The sequence below is a fragment of the Furipterus horrens genome, unplaced genomic scaffold (assembly GCF_987537825.1).
Source record: "Furipterus horrens unplaced genomic scaffold, mFurHor1.1.pri manual_scaffold_6, whole genome shotgun sequence".
NCBI classification, from domain to species: Eukaryota; Metazoa; Chordata; class Mammalia; order Chiroptera; family Furipteridae; genus Furipterus; species Furipterus horrens.
The window spans coordinates 12,271,626-12,295,300 of record NW_028327176.1 but is presented as its reverse complement, the minus strand read 5'-3'; positions in this window follow the sequence as shown (position 1 = coordinate 12,295,300).

The window sequence follows — 23,675 nt, the reverse complement described above, 5'->3', positions numbered from 1 at the left end:
CTGTCTGCAGCCAGGAGAGCTCCAGCAAAGCCCGAAGGTGCCATTCCTCATCCATAAATATTAACCCTTGGAAGTAATGTGGATGCCACTGCGAACCAAACAAAGGCTTCAGCAAGAGCAGATAGAATGAAAGGGATGAAAGAAGAATCCTCTTTCTTAGTCTTGCTGGACATAGGAGGTGTGGCTGTGACCAGGTCTATAGAGGTGGCCAGAGCTCCACATGTGAGAACATGCCCTGGTCAGGGGCTTTGAAGGAAAGACCACTGTTTGTGGTCAGGTGTCTTCTATTTCAGTCCATTTGTCCACTGACTGCCTGTGTGACCTTGGGCATCCCATTCCCTATCTTGGCCTTGGTGTTCCCTCTTTAAAAATGAGATATCGACCAACATGCTACATGTAGTCACTGGATGGGTCCTGCCATCCATTTTATCTTAACCACTTTTTGATGGTATTTATTATTTATAACCAGCTATTTCCAAAGAGGATTTGAGTCAGCTTAGCAATAAGTGGTCACAATGGAATCATTAAAAGGCAATTAATGGCCAAATGCCTTTTGATAGGCAGTGGTGATGGGGTGAAAAGTATACCAGAAACCTAGGGTAAAAATAGTCTTTTCAAGTAATTACTAAAGGAGGGCTCTAGGCCTCCCGGCTGCCAAGAGAAGGAAAGCTCCCATTCCATGCTCAGAAGGAGCCCTTGGTAATCAGGGTGCAGGGTGTCTGCTGGCTCCTATGTAAGAGGTGCAGTGAGCACTTGAATATACAGATCATCCACAGTGTGTCTATAAAGATGCAAGACACTGGAGACATACATGTGGCTTTGTTTATTTTCCCTCTCTTAGAGATTCCCATTTCCCTTGGCAGAAATGAACAGCTGTGTCTCTGAAACTGATGAAGGTTGACAGATTTAAGGTTTGTATTGAGCGCTTTCTAGAAAGTGGGAGAAATAAGCAGGGCTTGCTCTTTGTGGGGGTGAGTGTGAAGCTTGAGCTTCCCTTCCTGAGGGGCCAGCATTGCGTGTGGGTCCTGGAGCACCCACCGAGCTCTCCTATCTAATGCTGAGCACCCTGAAGGCAGCCCCCTCCCCTCCTTTGAGCAGCCACCTCAACAGCCTCTGAACAACGTCTTTCTCCTGCTGACCTAGAAAAACCTTCTGAGGGGTTAGGGAGTCTGCTTTTCCTATTCTGAAGCAAGCGGAGGCGATGGCACGCACTGAGCAGACACTCTGCACAGCCACCTGTTGAAAGCAGAGAAAATCAGGAAGTTTGAAAAGGAACAGGTTTTATGTTCTGCAGCTGCCGCATCTGAAATACAGATCTGCTGCCTGAACAGTGGCAGAGATAGAAGACTATCCTTCAAACGACTTATGATTCTGACTCTGCATAAATTCAGGAGCTGCTCTGGGAACCGGGAGCTCCAAGGCCTCCTCTATCTCCGCCGCATGTGCGAGTGGCTCACATTAAGGATAATATAAGATCCGTGGGCACTCAGACACTGGCAGAATTTAGCTCAGAGCATGGTGGAAGCATTATGTGTCTGGATGTGCTTAACTTAGAGCTGGGGGAAAAATGCTAAATTAAGAGCGCAGAGCATTGGCTCTACAGCCGTCCTTGATACCACGTGACTCGTGAAGCTGAACGATTCCCTTCGATCTAACCAGGTTTCACACAGGATGGAAGCTCAGCTGAGAGAGACGATGCCACACTCAGCATCAAGATCGGTGGGGCCGAATCCTAACGAAGAACTCAGGTCTTGTGAACACCTTCCTTGGTATTCCCCCCAATTTCCTCTGTCAACTGGGGTCGTCAGCTGGCCCTATCATTAATTTCTTTTCTGTCAGTACTCAACATGAGTTATTGTCACCTTGTTTCTTCCTTGACTATTCACACAAGCAGTACAGTGATCCCTTCCTTATCGTGGGTATTACGTTCTAGACGACCCCCCCCCCCACCCGTGATAGGTGAAAATCCGCAAAGTAGGAAACTTACATTTATTTTAGTATTTACTGTACAGTACTGCAAAATCCCGCGATATAGCAAAAAATCCGCGATAAATAATTAAATATAATTTTTAAAAAAATCCCGCGGTACAGTGAGGCCGCGATAAGTGAACCGCGATATAGAGAGGGACTGCTGTATCCCTTCAACTTCTGCTCCAACACTGCTAGTGATGGGATGCTCATTACCTCTTATCTAGTATATTACCTGGGAACTTGTATTCTGGAACCGGAGTTAAGTTTGAAGTCAGCTCAGCCACTTACTAATTGGTGGTCTTTGGCAGCTTTTGTACCCTTTCTGTGTCTAAGTGTCTTTGTCTTTAAAACAGAGTCAACAGTCATATCTAATTGGCAGGGTTATTGGGCTGCCCTAGATTTTTGACCAGGGTTGTGTCTTTGGGAGACTGCCATTTAAAAATATATATGTGTAGGAAAATTGCACCTTTTCATTTTTTAAGAAAAAGAAACAAGGTTTATAGATATCTGAACTATGAAATAAAGCCAGAAAATCTATGTAGACGTTTACACAGATGCACGTTGCACTCCAGAGAGTTGATACGGGGTGTTTTAGTTCGCTGAGGCTGCCGTGACAAAGCACCACAAGCTGGGAGGTTTACAACAAAAATGTATTGTCTTGGCAAGGCTGGTTCCTCCTGAGGGCTGTGTGGGAAGGAAATGTTCAAGGTCTTTCTCCTTAGCATGCAGATGGCTGTCTTCTCCCTGTCTCTTCAATAGTTTCCCTTCTACCTCTGTCCAATTTTTCTCTCTTTGTAAGAACATTAGTCATATTGGATTAGGGTCCACCCCAATAATGTAATTTTTAACTTGATTACCGTTGTAATCTCCAAATAAGGTCATATTCTGAATTACTGGAGATTAGTATTCCAATATACCTTTTTTTTGGGTGGGGGGCACAATTTACCTCATAACATTGAGTAAGGCCAAGGTACAAGTTTGAGCATCCAGGGACTTTGGATTAGGTCCCAATTCTATCAATGACTAGTTGCATAAATCTGGCTGAGCCTCTGGACCTACATTTTCGCTGTTGTGATGTCAGTGGGTTGACCTGACCCTTCTAGCCCTAGAGATCTATGGTTTGAGTGGCCCATTTATTTTGTCAAGAAACGGACAGAGATTCAAAGGAAAGGTTCTAAGTGTGGGGCTCAGAGACTGGGGTGAACAGGTGTTTCTGAGTGGGGAGTCTTGTGCTGTTCGTTTGCCCTCAGATCGCACCATCTGGATTTCCAGAAATGGACAGCATGCTTTTAAAAGTATCCTTTTTCCTTCTTACATTTTGTTTACAATCCTGTTACTTGGGGAATGGCCCTATTTTAGCTACAGTGCAATATTTCGAAGGTCTTAAAAGCTCCATAAAGTAATGATTTGGGGTGAGGTAGCTGAGGAATTCAATGACTTTAAGAGCATATTTGTAGTATTTCATAAAAATAAATCAACTTTTACCTTTTATGGGAATACACATTTTCAACTGGGAGAGTTGTTTTTTTCCCCATCTCTACTCTAATTCTTAGAACAGTCTTGCAAAAATGGTACCCAGTAGAGTCCTTTGCACATTTCCGCCTTTTGACATACTGTTGAAGTTATTGTAGGACGGTATTATTCTATTAAGTGATAGTGTTAAAATGTTGATCCATTTCAGCACAACACTGAAACCATCAATATATACTTTCATTACTATTAATTCTCATTTCAATAGGAAAGGCACTTTATAATCACTTGTTATTTAACCATGACTGCAGCCTTTACAGAAAAGACGAGGACACATTGATAGATCCGCACATGCTATAAGATGAGCCACTATAATATCTCGCCATTCCGGGACAGAGTGAAAGCGAATGCCCAGCCCCTGCATCACGCAGCCTGGTCCTAGGCACGTGCCCAGTGTTTTATAAAAGGAAAGGGAGATGGATCCTATTTGCTGAATGTCTATTCAGGAAAAATGTTTAGAGTCGTTGATGTCTGCCCAATGTAACAAGGAGATCCTGACTCAAAAGAGATCTATCCCGTGTCTACTCTCATTCTGATGCACTTACTGATGCAGTGATGTGTCTGCCAAAGTTTTCTTTTGGAGAAAGTAACTACCCCTTGGGATCTGGAGTAGGGAATCTTCCAATGGAGGGAAGCTTCTCACAGATTCCTACAGTGGCTGAGAATGGAATGAGGACCACACTCCAAGGCTTCCAAGTTACTCTTACCTTGGCCAGAAGCTGCCATTTTGTCATATCCTGCAACAACATGGCTAGCTGTCCCCACTTCCAGCTGTAGTGGAGAAATGAGTTCTGTGGGAAGCTGGGCGCAGCAGGAGTTTACAGGAAAGAGTATCTTTCATCACCCAGAATCTCACAGCCTGGCCCTGCTTTTGAGGTGGTAAGAAATTTCGATCGCATCTGGACATAACACTTTCTGCCTTTGTGAAGAAGTTGCCAGTGCTGTTGTCTTGAGTGTGATCAAGGCGATCCACTCAAGAGCAGTGGGGGTGAAGGCCGCTGCTGATGGAGCACCTGGGGGTCCAGGCCAAATTATAGCAGATCCATTCTGCCTCTCTTTTCAGCTCTAAGAGCCACTGATGTATCGTGGAAACTTCTGGGAAATATTTTAATCAGGGAAACTGATTTGGTAGGTACTATGTGAAAAGTTTTAGTACGGGAAGCATCACAATCATAGTTGTGAGAACTTTTAAAAGTGACAGCATTTCCTGTGTGTGTGTCCACAATTGGGGAAGTCCCGGGAATGGAATTTAGTTTAAAAATGTTTCTGTGTGTGTAGGGGAGGTGGGCTGGAACATGAGTATATGTGACCAGACTCCTTCGGGAACAAGTGTGAATCAGATTTCAGAACTCTTCCCTGGATTTGGGTTGAGATAACTCTGTCATTTCTTTAGAGAGCAGGAATTGATTATTCTTCCATTGTTCTGTCATCCATGGCTTTTCTTTCTGAGAGTGAACAGAGCCCAAGACGCTCCCTCCACCTCCCTCCTGTCTTCCAACAAAGCTCCCCATTCATCATGGTCTTTTGTGGTCCTTACCTGTTCACTGAATAAACGTCTGTTCCTCTTTGAAAGCAGCCAGCCATCTTTAGCCATCAGTCGATCCTCTCCTCACCCCCGCACCCCCCTGCAATTGCCATCACTGTCCAATTAGGTCATCCAGCAGGCATTCCCTGAGGGGTCACTGTGTGCCAGGCCTTGGGCAACATGGCTACGCACCGGCTGTGTTTCCTATTCCGGGAATTCAGCCTCTTGAAAAGACAAGATACCCACAGGAAAAGCTGTCTTATTTAAGATCTGGGATGGGCCTCCGCCACAATTACTTCACAGCAAGGAATCCATAGCTGTTTTGATGAATAATTAAATAAATGAAGTGCCACATGACTACTAGAAGGAATGTCCAGGAGGGAAAGTGCTCTGAGATCTGGGGAAGTCAATGAGAACTTTCGGAGATGGCTCAGCTACCCAAAGGACCTGCAGGGAGGGCTGTTCCGGAAAGAGGGGCCCCAGGGCTGGGGGGGCACAGAGCAGACAAGAAATGGAGCTGAAAAAAGAATATGTATGTATCTTAAAATTTTTTACTTTCTTTTTCCTCGTTTTACTCTCTCCAACCCATTTCTGTCATTGTCCTCACTCCCACCCCATAGTCTCTGAATTTTTCTTTATATTACTTTTTTTTTAAAGCAGGCTGAGGGAGCGCTGCATTTTAAAGGCTCTCTCGCCTGCCAAGTTGTGCTCCCAAGTCCTCTAAGCTCCACATGCAGCCAGAATAACTTTAGGATGAAGCTCATTAATAATGTGCATGGTAAATCACAACCTCAGTAGGAGGCCTGGAGAGGGGGGCTCTGCCCTTGTCATTTAGCTTTCAGAAATGGCAGCTCACAAACAGAACGCCCCGTCCCCATCCCCCTCCCCACAGCCTGAGAGGCTGATGCTGTCCACACAGGAGTTCTAGGGGCAGTTTTGTCGGTGGAACTCTTCCATCCATGTAGGGGCCTCAAGTGCAGGAGCTCGGTCTCCTTAAGTAGAGTTGCTTGCTTGCCAGCGCGTTCGTTATATCTTTGTGGATCGTCTCTGGTGGGGGAAGGGGAATTCCAATGGCATGTCACTTAGCATGAGTATGCCCATTAGTTATAATTAAACAGGCTGCTGCAATGATTGCAAATAAATTTAGCACCAAAAGTATTGTGCAGATGTGCAGAGCCATCTTAGTGGTCTTCCGATGACAGGTCAACCAGGCTTTCCATCAGGCTCTGAAGGGGCTCAGGAGAGAGGTTGTGTCTGTTGTCAGATGACCAGTGTCAAAGGGCAATGCTTCTGGGAGTGGAGCCTCTTTCAAGAAGCATCCTCAAGCTCTGGAACCCTAGGGGCATCTTCTTACTTTTTCTAACATTTGTGAACCATTTCTTCCCCCTGCTTCATTTCTGAATGCACTTGCATCTTCCATCTCTGGCTTCCTTCTAGGAGGCGAAGATGCCTGTTCACAGCGGGATTCCCCTGTGATCAGCCACCATCAGCACCTGTGCTCCTGCAGGACCTGGAGGAAGCCCGGAGCCCAGGTCAACACCTCACCCCGTAACCTGGGTGGTCTCCCCGAGACCGTGTCATCAGGTGAAGCCAGTCCCACACTGTACTTGTGGTTAATCTGTCATGAGTATCAGCCTTGCTACTTTCTATGTTTCAAAAGGCTGTGCTATTGTGTCTTTGGTGTCCCGTAGACCCCACGTAAGCAGTGTCTTACTAGACTTCTTGGCATAGGGACATGGAATTTTGGGGGAAAGAAAGAGTATCAAAAGCAAAATACCAAATGTATTGGGAGAGGAATGATGGATGACAGGTGGCTTTCCTGAGCAGAACACAAGGAATCAAGAGAAAAGACTATGATTTATCTAAGAGTTGACGCGGAGAGACCATATGCCAGGTATAGTGGGTTCTTTGCATGAGGTCAGCGTGTGGTGATGGCCAAGCGCCTGACCTCAGTGTCGGGTTGCTTGGCTTTGAATCTTCGCTTTGCTGTTAACTAGCTGGATGACCTTAGGCAAGCAGCTGAGCTGGTCTCTGCCTTAGGTGCGGCGTTCGAACCTGCCTCAGAGAAGTGTTGACACAGCTGAGACAATTTATGCAAAGTGTGTGGACTAGACTTATACCTCGTAAACGTTAGTTCTATTGCTTTAGTATTTTCTCATCTGTAGTCATTGTTATTTTCACAATTTTGCAATAATCATAAAAATTATGACTGTAACATATTGAAAAGTGCACAAAGCATAAATGTATAAATTAATACATTATCATGAATTGTCAGGAAACAGAACAGGGCCAGAAGCTCGGAAACCTTTGTCCTGGCCCCCTGCTGCTTCAGCAGAGCTCCCCCTGTTTTGATCCTCATACTCTTTTATTTGGTTTCCCTGCGTTTGCTTGGTGTACATATGGGATCCTACAGTATATACAGTTTTGTGTCTCTGACTTCTGTGACTCAGTGTTATAGTTGAAAGAATACCTCTGTTTTTATGTAGAGCTGGAATCATTCATTTTCAAAGCTGTGTAGTATTCCATTGCATGAATACAGCAACATTACTTATTTATTATGCTGTTTATGGACATTTGTGTTGCTTTTTGCTTTTATTAATATGATCATTTTATGAGTATGAACATTTTTGTATATACTCATTAAAGCATGTTTATGCTGATGATATATTTAGGAGTATAATTGTTGGGTTGTAAGATGTGGGTATGTCCAACTTTAGTGGGCAGAGGCTTTCTAATGACTGTACCAGTTACAGACCCAACTCTGAAGTTTCCATTGCCTTCCATCCTTACCAGCTCTCAGTGTTATCATTGCTTTCATTTAGCCATCCTGGGGGTTATGCAGTGATACCTGATTGTGGTTTTAATTTGCATTTCCCTGATTGCTAATTAGATTAGGCATTTTTTTCATGTCATTCTAATAGAATATATTTTTTGTGAATGCCTTCTCAAGTTTTTTTAAATTTATTTTTTAATGTCTTTATTGATTTGTAGAAATTCTTTTGTTTTTTTAAATATTTTATTTATCATTAGACAGAGGGGAGAGGTTGGGGGAAGAAGAGAGGAAAAGAAACATTGATGAGAGAGAGAAGGTTGCCTCTTGACCAGGGACCAGGCTCACAACCCAGGCATGTGTCCTGACCAGGAATTGAACCAGTGACCTATCACTTTGTGGGATGTTGCCCAACCAACTAAACTACACAGGTCAGGACTGTAGAAATTCTTTATATATTTTGGATATAAGTCCTTTATTGATAACATGCACTATAAATACTTTTCTCACTCTGTGTAAACTTAAACTTTAGATTTACCTTAAGTAGTAATTGTTGCTGAGTTAAATTTGAAGTTATTGTATTCTGAAAAATACATATCTACATTAAATGTTTTCCTTTCTTCCAATTAAAATACTACAATCAGTAGTATTTCTCATACTACTGCTATGACTTATCATCCTTTAGAAAACACTTCATTATCTAATGTAATCCTCACAAAGAATCAATTTGGTAGGTACCATTGTTACCCCTGTTTTCTAGGTTTGACATTGGAGGCAGTGATAAGTTTCATACCTTACCCAAAGACACCCAGCTGAGACGAGGACCAGAGCTCAGAGCTCAGACTGTATCCATCACATCACTAGTCATAAGGCTATTTGATCATCAGTTGTACACTCCAAATCCTTGAGAGAACCTCTGCATGCCCACACAGCCATGGGCATGGTGAATGAAGCCCAAAGTGACCATTTGGGGGGATGAAGGGATGAATGGATGGGTGGAGGGATGGATGTCATGAAGGGTTAGTTTCATGTCTCTAACACAGGCTCTCTGTCTAGGGAGAAGCCCATTCACAGGCCAGGCCCTGGGGGTCTGAAGTCTTGACCATGACTCCACAGCATCTCTCCCGTGGCCTTTCTCTCCTTAGTGGCCTTAGGGCAGAGAGATAAGAATGGAGCTGGAGCTGAGGTGAGGATGGCAGTCCCAGCCTTGACTTTGTTGGGAGAGGTGTGATCTACCCATTAGGGCAGCGGCTGCTGCAGGTCCCCTTGCTTGCAGAGGAAGTCAAGGTTAGCGGTCTGCCTACTTGGAGGAACTGTTAAACCAGCTTGTCTACATATCAGGACCAGGGTAGGGATGTGGGCTCATGTTTGAGATGACTTCCACACCCCCCCAATGGTAGGCCATTCCCTGCTCCTTCTCTGGGCAGAGAATGGGCAGGTTAAAGAATTAACTCCCATGTTCTTGAGACTCACTCTGCTTCTTTTCCATTGGATTTACTGGGGTGACGTTGGTTAATAAAAGCATACAGGTCTCAAGTGTACAACTATGTAGCACATCATCTGCATACTGCGTCACGCACACAACACCCAAAGTTAAGTCTCTTTCCACCACCATCTGTCTCCCCTTTGCCCTTTTCCTCCTCCTCCCACCCCCTTTTCCTCTGGCAATCAACACACTGCTGTCGGTGTCTTTTTTTTCCCCCCCTTAATCCTTTCACCTTTTCCACCCAGCCCCACAACATCCCTTCCCTCTGATAGCTGCCAATCAGTTCTCTTTATCTATGAGTCTGCTTCTATTTTGTTTTAACTTGAATTCTGTCTTCAGAGTGCTGATGAGGACCCCACAAGGAGACCTCTGCTAGGGACTGGGATGGGGCGATTAGGAGCATCACTGCTCCTGGCTGGAACTCTCTCTGGGGGTATTTGTAGAAACTTTGTTCGTAATAAGTACCCACCATTCTCCATTCTGAATGCCGGTGATATGCTGTTCTGACTCTTTGTGAGCACTTGCCTGGGAAAGTGCTTGCTGTATTTAATAAATTGCATTGATTTATTGCCTTTATTGATCAGCTGAAGCACTCTGTATTATCAGAGGTGATAGCCTTCTTAGGAAAACACGGAAGGTCTCTCCATTAGCATCCATTTTTCTATGAGGCTTTGGAGGGTGAAATACCAAGATGCACAGTGTTCATTCTGGTGATATATTGAACACCGTCCGGGTGAACAATGGCTTCGGTATAAATCAGGTGGAAGGAAGGAATTGAGACCATTTGCCATAGGCTTGCGGAGTTTTGTGATGAAATGAGCGGGCTACTTTTCTTTCTTCCGGTGATGACAAGCTCCTCTCTTAATTTTCCACGTGGGAGTCTCAGCAGGCTGATGTGGCTCTTTCGGGAGCAGCGTGCCTCCATAGCCCAATCTGTCTATGAATTTTCAGCACGTCCCCCTGAAGGCTTGCGACGTGACAGCAGGTAAATCACTCTCTACTTAGGGCCTGTGCTGCGTGTCTGAGTCAGTGTGTGTCCTGACCCACATGGTGACATGCTTTCTTTGACCCCTCTGCTTCCTGTCCTGATCCAGGGGGGTCTGAGACTAGCTCTGGGGCTTCCTGCCCTGGTCCTCAGATTCAGGGAGAAGCCCAAATGAGCCCAAAAGAGACACCAAGAACTGAGAGGGCATCGATTCTTGACACTTCCTTCTGTTCCCCTGAATTTGGCCAACCTCCTTCTCAGATCCGGCCCTTGGTGCTTCTCTTTCTCCAGGAGAAGCCTTGTAGGGTCAATACCTGCCTTCACCTCCTCACAGAGGATACAGTGGACTTAGGAGCTTCATCTCTGGGAGCTTCAGGTCCTAACACCTCAAAACTCTTCTGCCTTCCTCACATGTGTGTCTGCTGAGTGCTCAGAGCTCCTTGCCCTTTGTCACACCCGGCCAGGAGCCATCCACTCTCCTTGCACATGTACAGAGAACCTGCGTTCACTCCGGGGGACCTCAGGCCGGCATCTGTGAGGACCAGGGACACTTCTGATTTTGAATCTAGTCTGGAGCTGTGTGACCTTGGAGAGATCACTTCGTGTCTCTGAGCTTCAGGTTCCTTATTTGCATGATGAGGATAATAAGGTCAAACTCAAAAGACTATTGCAAGGAACAAATGAGGCCATGTGTACCAAGTGGTTAGCAGTGTCTGACACCTAATGCTTGTTCCAACAATGCCAGCTATCATTCTTAGCAGAGTTTCCCTAAATGTGCTTTCAGGGGCGGCACTCAAAGCTGTGGTCAGCTATGTGCCCTGTTCTCTGTAGGCCCTGCAGGCAAAATTGTGAGTGGGACTGATATACCCCTGCCTGCAAGGAGCTTATTGTTTGGTAGATGAGACGGGCAACTAACCAGACTGTTAGAATGCAGCACGAGGAGTTCTGGGGGTGGTGATGGTGGTGGTGGGGGGGCATTGCTAACCACGGTAGAAGCATTCAGGAGGGACTTTTAATCCATTCTGAGACCTGGTGCCAGCCTTCCCCAGGCTGGGCTGTCTCTAGAAGTTGACCCAGACAGGGAGCCCTATGGAGCAAAGGTCATGTTGGAAGCCCTTTGTTTATAGATGAACAATCTGTTGTGAAATCCACCCCAACACTGACCCCGGCCAACCCCGGCAAGCAAATGTTAACTCCCGTGACGTTCCTTTGCCCTCTAAAAATTGTATGTGGTCAACCTGATTTTTTTGTTGGTGATTATTTGTAATACTTGTCCAATGTCGTTCTTCCCTGCTGGAATGTTCTCTACCCTACAGGCAGTGCTTGGGGCTATCTATTACATCCATAGCAGTTAGCACAACAACATTAATAAATTCATTGAGCTGGAGCAGACATTGAGATTTGCCACCCTCTGTCTTTCAGTAATGCCTGAGGTCTTTGTGTAGCTTCCTCTTCTTCCCTCCTTCCCACAAGCTGGGGACTGGCTCACAGAGGGGAGGCTCTGTGCTCTCTGGACTGTCAGGGTTGGAGCTTGAGCTGGTAGCTGTATTCATTCCTGCAAAGCATTAGTCAGTTCCCCCTTCCCCCCACCAACCTGGTTTTATGTCTCCCCGCACCCCTGCCACCCATACTCTGGCGGGGGCTCCCTGTTCCTCAAGGCTGCCTGCACTTCTTTTGTTCTTCTTCTCCTTCTTCTCTTTCTCCTTTTCCTTCTCCTTCTCCTCCTTTTTTTTGGAGAGAATAAAGTCTTTATTCACTCTCTAAGAAAGGAGAGGGGCATGGTATGGAGAGATGCACCAGCATTGAAGGGTGGGGGCTTTGTGCTTTGATTGGATTATGATTGGATTTTAAAAGGGTGGGGGCTTTGTGCTTTTATTGGATTATGATTGGATTTTAAAAGGGTGGGGGTTGCTGTTGTGTGGTCCCTGGGCTGTTGGGTGTGAGGCTGCAGTTGATTCCAATGTAATCTTCTGCCTGTGACTGGAGGAGCCATCCGTTCTGCTCTGGCTTTCCAGATGTCCAGTCCTTGGGACACAAGCTCAGAAGAGTTTAACAAGGTCATAGGCCTGCTCGGCAAATGGTGCCGATAATAGATTGTGCTGGCTTTATCCTTTCATTCCCCACTCTCATTTTAAAATGGATTTATTCTTAATGACCTGGCCTGGTTCTGGGGAGTAGGGACAAAGGTCTCTTCCTCTGTAACTACTTCAGGTGGGGCAGGGCTGGAGAGCTGCCCTGGCCTGTGGGTCTGGGTCTGGGTCATTTAGAAGAGGGTGGAATTGGACAGCCCAAAAAGCGAGAGCTGTAGCCAGAGACCCTTTGCAGGGGGAATCTTCCAGAGCCTGGATGCTTCGCTGGATGAAGGATATGAGATGTTTGAGGAGATGTGGCCTAAAAACAAGAATAAAGAGAAGGCTGCTATAGGTCCTAGGGAAGGAGTTAGCAAAGAAAACCAGGACTGGATATAGGCCTGAAAATCCCAAAAAGGGAGAGGCAGAGTAGGTACACTGTATCAGTAGTTCAATAATTCCAAGGCAAAGGATGCAAGAAAAAATGAAACATTAGCTTGAAAGAAAACTAGAAAAACTAGGATTCAATTAGTTTGTGACAACTGGACATTGTGATTTTCATTGAAACACAATTTATCTCCCTAAAATAACTCATTTTATCAAAGAAACTGCATTAAGTCCAGTTTCCTTTTGGCCTGATTATTTGCATGAACACAAGAATAGGAATTGATCATATAGAATCTTTCAAATCTGCTTTACTGGAATTTTACAAGGAACCTTCAGACTGAGCTTTGGTCAGCTGCTCAGGGCAAAGAAGCCAAGCCACACATTTGCCATCTTGCTTTGCCTGAAATACCTATTAGTCTGTTAGGATTCTTCAAATTCGTGAGGCCCTCCAAATTTCTGGAGGTTCTTTCTTTGCCATCTTTCAGGAAAGTAAACTTCATGCCTTACTTGGAAAGACTGCATGAACCACAGGACCAAGCAAAGTACCAGGTTGTTTCTCCAAGGGGCTCTTACTGGCTTCAAAAGTCCACCTTGGGACTTCCGGCCAAGATGGAGGCTTAGACGGACACGCTAGGTCTCCCTCTACAACTAGAGAGGAATACAACTACTTCAAAACAAAGGATAACTAGAAATTCCAGAAAATAAAACTACACGGAAGTCCAACATATGAAGTTATAAACCAGTGGTGCCATTTGGGCAGGTAAGAGTTAAAGAGGGCAGTGCTGTTTGCGGTCGCACCTGGGACAGCGCGGGGCGGCGAGGAATCCCGGCTGCGGTCAAGCCCCTGGCGGTGCGCGACTCCGGCGCTGGGGAGAGCGGCCGCCGCATCGCCTTGAACAGTGAGGCCCAGGGGGGCGGGAGGACGGATCCCGGTCTCCTAGCTGAATAACTGTGTGAATCCATCTTGGACCCCCGCCCCCAAAGAAAGCACCACAGGGCTGCGAAATAGGTCGCGGACAGGCGCCGGTCGCTGAATTGTGACGCGTACACAGGCACTGCACCCTACAGCCGGCCCAAGAAAACAAAAAGCATCTGTCAAAATGAGGCAGACAACTATAGAAATACCGGTGGCACAGCTCACCAGGCAACAGATAGAGAACCTGACAGATGAGCAGATAAGAAACCTGTCAGAGGCTCAGTTCTGGGCCATTGTTATCAGGTGGCTTACAGAATTCACAAAAGAGCAGGAAAAAGATATGAAAGAAGCGAAAAACTTTCATAACGAAAGGAACAAAACCGCATACGAGACAGAAGGAAAGGAAATAAAATCCAGAGTTCATTTCAACAAACTGGAATATGGAGAAGGAACAAGCAGTCAACCAATGCAGCGAGAGGAAATGGGAAGCAACAATGAGAGGATCAGAAACCTCTGGGACAGCTATAAAAGGCCCAACATAAGAATCATTGGTTTGCCAGAGAATGAGGAAGATGAACTAGAACTTGAAAAATTGAGTGAAAATATAATAAAGGAGAACTTCCCAGACTTGGGGAAGGGAATAGACTTGCAGGTCCAGGAAGCAAGGAGAGTTCCCAAGAGACTGGACCCAGGGAGAACCACTCCAAGACACATTATAATCAAAATGTCAAAAATTAAAGATAAAGAGAGAATCTTAAAAGCAGCAAGAGAGAAGAAAAGAATTATGTACAAAGGGGTCCCAATTAGACTATCAGCTGACTTCTCAAGGGAAACCCTACAGGCAAGAAGAGACTGGCAAGAAATATTCAAAGTAATGAAAATCCAAAACCTACAACCACGAATACTCTATCCAGCGAAATTGTCATTCAGAATAGAAGGACAGAGAAAGTGTTTCCAGGACAAAATAAAACTGAAAGAGTTCATTAGATCCAAACCACTGTTATATGAGATGTTAAAGGGACTGGTTTAAAAAAACAGAAGCTAGGGAGATGAAACAAAGGCAAACTAAATAGGCAACGAGAGTGGAAAAGGAACTGTGGGTACGGGAAGCATATTGGGGGGAGGTCAACAGGGAGGGGGAATGGGGAAAGGGAGGGAGATGATATAGGAATTGGGGATCAAGGTAGGAGGGAATGGAATAGACGGAGAGAGGTTGGGAGGAACTGTATGCACAACTAATGGACATAATCTAAAAGGGGGGGACAACTGGAGGGAGGGGGGCCACCGGGTGGAGGGGAGCAGAGGGAAGGGAAATTGGCACAAATGTAATATTTTAATCAATAAAACACATTAAATCTGAAAAAAAAAAAAAAAAAGTCCACCTTAATTCCTTAAGGCTTTCTGGTGACATCCATAGTCTAGGCAAAATTCTTTCAATTATAATATTCCAGACAAAGACTTGATTAATAAAAATGTATTTGGAAACTGGTGCTATTATCGTCGTCGGCAGCCGTCCGTCTCGAGAGACGATGGTGTAGCTTCTTAAGAGTCTATCTGCACCGCCGAGAATGGCTGTGCAGTCCGACTCGGGAGTGACACGGTATCTGTCTCCTCCCGTGTTGAATCGACATCTTACGATGATGCTGGAGTGTCCTCTCCAGTGAAGCTAAACTCTGACTCCAAAAAACCTCCGCTGCCTTGCGGCATACCTCTTCAGGGGAAAGGCTAAGGGAGTAAACCCCGACAGAAAATCCGGAGCCGGAGTCCCTAAGGCGGTTTGACGTTGTAGTCAACACCGGCAACTCCTGCGGCGCACCTGAAGCCAAGCTGTATTGACTCCATCTTTCCCTTGGATCCTTCAGCTGCGAAGAGAGGGGGGGTCTGCTGCATGGGCAACAGCAGACCCTCCATATCACCCTGCCCAGGCTCTGTAGCTTCAGCTTCACTGGTGCTATTATAAAGAGAACAGATTCTTACTGGGTTTATGCAAATAAACATTGTCATGAAAATAACACTCACTCATTAAGAGTTGCCAAATTCTGGAAGGATTAGGTAAGGATGAAAATATACATGTTTCAATATTGCTTATGAGGGTATAACTTACAAATTGTTTTAGGGAAAAAACAAGTTTTCTTATATCAGGAAAACAAAAAAGATTTAAAATTAGCAATATTCTGAACAAAGTCATAAGAATGACAATTATCTTTAGTTCATTCAGTCCCATACAACCAATTTTGTTTGTCTTAACTATTTTTCAGAATTTCCCTGGATCCAGTTATTCTTTAGGGTTCTATAAATTTTCTTTTTCTTTAAAGATATGACCTACTTAGATACCTATATTTTAGAGTAAGTCAGAGTCTTTTTCATGAACCTACTCAAAGATACATTTGCAAATACATTAGAGTAAAACAGCAACTGTTAATAAATGACCAAATTTAAATGACATGATTATAGATCTGATTAAAATGCAATTGACAAATAACTTTGCTCCTTTGTAAAATATAATTTTTCAGGATAACAATTTCTTGATAAATAATAATTACTATAAAATGACACAAAAGAACAATATAAATCCCACGTTTTTTAGATTTAACACACAACCTTCCTGTTTAGCAAAGCATTCCATGTAATTGAGCATATTAAATGAGCCTAATTAGTTCAAAAACTTTCATAAGGAGAGAGAATAAATCCTTGAGGTATTCCAGGGGCCCATTGGAATAACTCAAAGTCATTTCTCAGTTTTTAAAATTTAAACTTTGGGGAGGTTGTCAAGTATACTTAACCAAAAGATTATAACATAAACTTTTTGTAAAACACTTGTTTTTGGTAATAACCCTAAAAGATATTAATCAAACTCAAAACTAGTTTTAATATCAAATATTTTGTCCAGAACATAGGATCCTGCTTAATTTATATAAGTACTTAATATTTTTAGGCCACTAGAATACTTCACCCTGGTTATGCCATATGGAGGCAGAAAACAAACTACATGTGATACACAGGCAAACATATCATGTAAATACCACACACATAAAGACTGGACATGTAAAGGCCATACACATAATTTTAATTACTAATTTTTTCTTATTTGCTTTTAACAACACTTAAGAAGACTAGAAAGGGGATGGAAGGTCCTCAATGCCAAGCAAGAAGACCTGTTGAGACTCTCAATAGAAGCTTTAAGGACTCTTAATGAGGGGTGTAAATAAAGTCTCAGCTGCAAGGGGTCTAGCAGCAGGAAAGAGCCAAAGCGGGGCTGCTGTGGGCCTGTGGAAGGTCAGAAACCTGGTGACAGAAGATATATGCTCTAGATAGAGGACCCGGAGTTATTGTCCACACCAGGAAAGGAATGCACAGATGGATGTGTTTACCTGTGCTCGAGGGCGACCTTACCAGTGATGAAAGCACCAGCCAGATGCCCCGGGGATGGATTTAACCCACTTAGACAGAGGACTCATTAGAAAGCCCACCTGAGAGCCACATAGGCAGCGAGAGAGAGCACATTGGAGAGAGAAAGTCCGTTTGACCCGTGGACGTGTTTACCCCATGCCCTGAGCTTGGCCTTGCCAATGACCAGAGCACCAAACAAAGGGCATGTAATGGGTCCCTTCAGACATCAGGGGTGATCGGTCCTGACTCAGTGAACCCTGTGTCCAAGGTGTCCTCTGGGGATGCTTGTGTAGGGTAACTCCCCATCCAGAGGGCAGCCTTACCTTCTATCTCAGCATTGACAAAACGCATTTGATGAAGGATTTATTCCACAGCTGACAGGTGGGCTTCCCACATTGACAAGGGCAGGTTTCCCCACACTGATGAGGGCAAGAGAAAGTGTAAAACAGCTCCAGGTACCACCAGAGTCATTGAAGAATGTCACCAGAGGGAAATTAGGCAGAGGAAGGGGCACTGGAGGCTGAAATTTCTTTCTTCACAAGTTTAAACCTTCACAACCTTCACAAACCTTCCTTCAACTTTCACAAACTTTCTTATCCCATTAGAAATAACCATCTTTAAAATAAATCACTTTCAATCCCTGTCCTTCAAAATTGCATCTCCATGCCTTATGCCTTCTATTATTAAAACCATACAATTTCTTTCCAACTTAATTTGAACTTAACTTTTAGAAACCTCAATTTCCATAATGACCAAAAAATAAGCAACCAGCATTCCCTAGACTGACTGATGAACACAACTCATGACCTCTATCGGCAAACACACTCTCACTTTCCAGAAACACACCTCCAATAAAGCACAAGACATTTATCTACAGCGCCAAATCCACTGCACAGCCTCTTTGTAATAAAAAATCAAAAGCAGGTCTAGCAATCTGTTTTGGTATTTCATGTTATTTCAAAATATCTAGACATTCAAATAACTTTTCAGAATTTACCAATTTAGAAAGGAGTAGCTGAAATAGAAATTAAATTGATTTGGTCAGATATAGCTAAGGTTTTCCCCCTTTTGATATAAATCATCTCCCCCAAATTTGTATTTTAAAAGATGGCCTCGACAAGAGTTCTGGAAGAAGACCAGGTATTTGCATTTTATAAATGTAAGGGAAGAAAAACAAACTTCTCCGAATAGGACTTTGGTTTCATCAGGTGAAGGGGCAGAAAAGCTCTTGAGTTTGAAATGCCACTTTTTTTCTCTGCATTGAGAGGCAGGCCCAGTTTTTTTGCCAGGATTTGGCAGCTCCCAGGTCTCCAGGAGGAGAATATAAAGTGTTTTACAGTCTGGGAGGGGGGGTGAGATTTTTCTCCCTCTTTGTACCCTTGTTTTTACTTAACGTGGGCGCAGTGGAGCCAAACCTAATTCCAACCTGGAGTTGAAAGCAGCACTTGGGGTAGGCAGGTAAAGAATAACGCTGGGTAATGTTGATCAAAAGAGTGTGGCCTCAAGGGATCAGCATGCTGCTCAGCTGGAAAACAAATACGGGGTGGGGTGGGGGTCGGGGGTGCGAAGGGAGGCAAGTTTGAGTGAAGAGGCACAGGAGAAGGAAGCCTGGAATCCCCACTGAAGGTTAAAGTCTTGTCTCTTCCTCTCTAGAACTAAATCTAAGGACGGGATCGAGAAGCCGAGTTGGAGGATAGCATTATCGTTAAGAGAGCCGTTCATGGACCGGACTTCCTGGTCACTCAGTTTGCGTTGAGACCAGGCTGGGTTGCAATAGAAAGTCAAGCACTTGGGTTTGAAGTCCCTGAGCCTTCAAGTTACATCCCAAAGTGGAGTCCTTGGGCAGGGTTGATTGAGTCTTGCCCATTTTAAAGCAAGGATAGCTCAAGGGTGAGAAGAAACGGGGGACGGGGAGAAGTTTGGGAAGGGCATCCCCAGCTCAAATGACCTAGAGGTCTGCGGCCAGAGCTGAGCATCCTTGAGCCGAGGGCAGACAACACATGAGCCTCTGCCTTGGATCCAGGCCTCGCTGGGCCCCCAGAGCAGACCAAACCTGCTGGGAGGTGGTTGGAGGCATCCCTCCCGGCCGAAACCCTGCGGAAGTGATAGACCCAGTACCGGGGTTTACGGCATCGCCATCGAGACGAGGGGATAAGCCATCAGATTCAGAGAGACTTACCAATCGCTGGCCACGAAGGTGGGTGAGCAGCAGGCTGTCTGCAGAATCCAGAGAGACAGAGAAGGATTAGAATCCTCTCTCCGACCCTCACAGAGGTAGAATTAGGGGGGTCAGCCCGGGGGGAGCTTCTGTTGCCCACGGCTCCCCTAGTTGCAAGTCTCAGGAGGCTGGAGGAGAGGGAGAAATAGAGAACGTCCCTGTACAGGCCCCCAAAATGTTAGGGTGGTCGGTGACGGGGGCTGTGAAAGAATTCACAAAGAGAAGAAAGTGTAGAGAATAAAGTTTTTACTCACTCTCTAAGAAAGGAGCGGGACACAGTGCGGAGCCATACGCCAGCCGCCTGCCCTTCTTATCTGGGAATCAATGCTGCTCTTATCTTCAGAGGAAAGGCTGCCCAGTGGTATCACACACTGAATCGATTAAAAGCAGAACTTTGAACTCACCTGTTTGGAGAGGTCTCCGCGGAGTGAATCACGCAGTCCTCCCTTCACGTGCTCCCAGCGCCGGCCAGAAGCCCCACCTGCAGCCCCAGAGCAGCTCCCACTGCAGGGCCGCAATACCCTGCATTTTCACAGAGCAGCTTGGGCGGGAGCCATTCTTTGTGTGTATCTACAGCGCGGTCACCTTCTCCAACCTAACCCTCTGACTTGTCGTTAGCTCAGTTCCAACAGAAAGACCTCCAGGTCTTCCCTGCTTTTCCTCTTTTTGTTGTAACTTGTTATTTCATTCAGTGCTTACCATATACACTCTTTGCAGAGAAAAATCCCCTCTAGATAGGTGTTTGTACCCATTTCGATCTTCCAGTCTCATCTCAGGGCAGAGGTGGAGGTACATGAGCTGGCCTCCTAAATGGGAACGAGGCCGGGAAAGGGAAGCTTTCAAGTGTGTGGTCAAAGTCAGGGTCTCTGTGATGGACAGCGGGGGACTCAGGAGGCCTGAGGGAGACACACAGGTGTGGCCCAGGCAAACCAGGGCAGGCTCCATCAAGGAAGTGGGTCTGGAGTGGGGTCTTGGAGGGGGAAGGAAGAATTGGAAGAAGCAAGAGATGGGATGGGGGGGACCTTCCAATGGGAAGGGGGGCAGTGCGATAAAGCCCAGAGCTGATGGCAAGTGTGCGTGTGCAAGGAGAAGGAAGCAGACACTGTTAGAAGTCCAGGTGAGCAGACTGGCTAAGTGGGATGGCCAGAGCGCTGACACAATATGCCAAGTGTGGTGGTTAATTTATGTGTCATCCCGGCTAGGCTATGGTGCTCGAGTGTTTGGTCAAACATTGGCTTAGATGTTGCCGTGAAGGTGTCTTTTAGATGTGATTAACATTTAAATCAGTAGAATTTGAATAGAGCGGATTATCTTCCATGATGTAGGTGGGCCTCACCCAATCAGTTGAAGGCCTTAAGCGCAAAGACTGAAACTTTCTGAACGAAAGAGTCTTCTTGAGACGGAAACAGAGACAGCCTGCCTCTGTTTTCAGCCTGCTGCCCTGCAGAATTCAGACTCAGAGGACTCCCAACATCCACTGTCAATTACCAGAGTACTGGCCTGGCTTAGAGATTTCAGATGTGCCAATGCCCCACAATCTCATGAGCCAATTTAAAAAAATAAATTTCCTTTTCTCTCTCTATATCTACGTAATGTTATTGATTCTGTTTCTCTGGAGAACTCTGGCGATGACTGAGTAAAATTGGGACTTTGCGGAGTGACAGTAGTTTGAGGCAGTTTCTAAGAGCCAGCTTCCCTTTGCAGCGTGTTTTAAAACCAGACACTGAATCCCTTTCTGCAGCCAAGTTTAGTGCCCACCAGACTCTTCCCAAGGAGAGTCCATGTGAAGGGAATGCTGGGGACTCTTTTATAATTGAATTTTTAAAAAGTGACATGAGTTAATAAAATTATATAGGTTTCAGGTGTACAAGTCTATAACACATTGTTTGTGTATTGTATTGTGCGTTTGTGTATTGTCTTGTGTGTTCACCACCCAAAGTCAACTCTCCTTCCCTCACCATTTATCACCTATTTACCCTCCTCTACCTCCCCTACCCCCAATTCCCTCTGGTAATGATCATGCTGTTGTCTGTCTATGAGGTCTTTCTTTCCTTCTTTTCTTTCTTTCTTTCTTTCTTTCTTTCTTTCTTTCTTTCTTTCTTTCTTTCTTTCTTTCTTTCTTTCTTTCTTTCTTTCCTTCCTTCCTTTCTTCCTTCCTTTCTTCCCTCCCTCCTTCCTCCCTTCCTTCTTTTCTTTTCTTATATTTTTATTTTTTATTTATTTTTTATTTTTTGCTTAATTTCTTCACCTTTTTCACCCAGCCCAGCAACATCCTTCCCCTTTGGACCCTGTCACTCTATTATTCTCTGTTTATGGGTCTGTTTCTAGTTCATTTGTAAGTTTATTTGTTTAATTAGATTCCACATATGAGTGAAATCATATGGCATTTGCTGTTCTCTGACCGCTTTATGTCACTTAGCATAATGTTCTCCAGGTCCCTTCATGCTCTCACAAAGTGTAAGATTTCCTTCTTTTTTTATGACCAAGTAGTTTTCCTTTGTGTCAATGCAACACAGTTTTTTTTAATCCACTCATCTGCTGAGGGGCACTAGGGCTGCTTCCAAATCTTGGCAATTGTAAATAACACTGCTGTGAACCGAAAGGTGCATATATTCTTTCAAATTAGTGTTCTGTGTTTCTTTGGATATATTCCCAGAAGTGGAATCACTGGGTCAAAAGGCAGTTTTGTGTTAAATTTTTTGAGGAAACTCCATACTGCTTTCCACAGTGGGTTTAGCAGTCTGCATTCAGGGCCTCTTGAAGTGGCCTTGCATGCACATGTGTGACAGGTGTGTTGGGGGAGCCTGACTCACTCCCAGTTTTTTTACTTCTTGCATGGAGTTGATTTTAATTGACAAAGAGTCCCTCCACCAGTGGATATTTACTTGCTAAAACCAATGCTTTTGTGTTCTCTCATGCAGTATAAAGATTGGTTTTTGGTGAGCAAGCCTTGGACTTTTCTGAGTCGGCTGTGTGAGAAACACCTCTCCCGAAGGCTGCTGTGCGTATGTGGCCCTGCAGATCCACGCCCCGGCTGTCAGGTTTGGGGAGAAACATCTTTAATGAGAGCAGGTCAGGGAACGTGACTTCCCCACTGCAGCACGAATGGGCAGAGGGTCTTTCCACAAGGACAGTTCTTAGGAATCTCTGTAAAAATGCACGACTCCATCTGTCTCCTCTCTCTTCCTTGGCTTCTGATGAGCTGAGCCATTTAAAAATTCCCCAACAAGGGACCTGAAACACCAGAAGAAGTGATGAACAGATTTTCAATTTGGCTTCAGTTGGCATGAATTTTTTTTTTTTTCTTTTTTTATTTGGCAGTTGAAATCGTTGTGTGAACTAGAGGCTGGAGATGGGGTGGTGGGTCTCCCCATGAAAGGCAGATTCTTGATTGGTCTGGACAGGCTGCTGGTGCCACTGGGTACAGGGCTCTAACCTCAGCTTCCAGAGAGAAGGAAGAGATGACAAAGGGGAGGAAGTGGACTGTCAGAGCAGCGGGCCAGGGCTCCAGGGAAGGACTTTGCATCCCCACTGGGCCTCCCGCCAGAACAGCTGCCCAGTAACTTTCTAGGGGTATCCTTCAGGGGGCATCTCCTTGGCCATGAGGCTGCCTGATCCCTTCTGATGAAGGGCTGGCTGCCTTGTTATTTCTCACAGGCAGGACAGTGGTGACCTCAGAGAGAGCCTAGGGCTCTGCTCTCCTGGACACTGGAGCTGGGCCCTTCAGAGGGAGCTGCAGAATTTTTATAGAGGAGGGGCTCCGGGAAGACATTCTGCTGGAAGAAAGAGCCAGGGCATGTGTGCTGAAGCTCCACATGTTCATAACTTGGGATGTCTAGGGTGGTGGTGATGGAACAGTAGTGCTTGGGAGGAATTATATAATAACCATAACCAACATTTATTAGTCACTTATTTTTTCCTGGGTGCTGGCCTAAACCTTTCCTCATATTTAGTCATATCATTGCCGCAGCAAGCCTGGGAGGTGCTCTTGTTCTCACATGCAGGTGGGGAGCAACGTGAAGAAACTGGCCCAGCTGTCTGGCCAGTCAGGGTGGGGCAGCCAGGTAGGACTCTAGCAGTCTGGGTTGGAGCCTGGGTCCCTAACCACTGTGCACACTGACACTCTCCCTAAGCTGCTTCTTGGTCTGGACACATGTCCTTCTCTCCAGCCTAACGTGTGGGCCAGGCCCCCTGGGAAGTCCTCTAAGTGCTAGCATGGACCTTCCTGGAGGCTGCTGTAGCCCGTGCCCAGGTTCTCCCAGTTTAGATGGGAGTTTTCCTGGAGCCTTGATCAACCCTTTTATTCTGCTGAGTTCCCTCCAGCCTCCCCCCTCTCACCGACTCAGACCCCTTGCTGGCCCTCGGAGGCCTCGGTTCTGGCCCCACCCACTGGGACAGACCACAGGAAGAGGATGCCTCCCAAGGCAG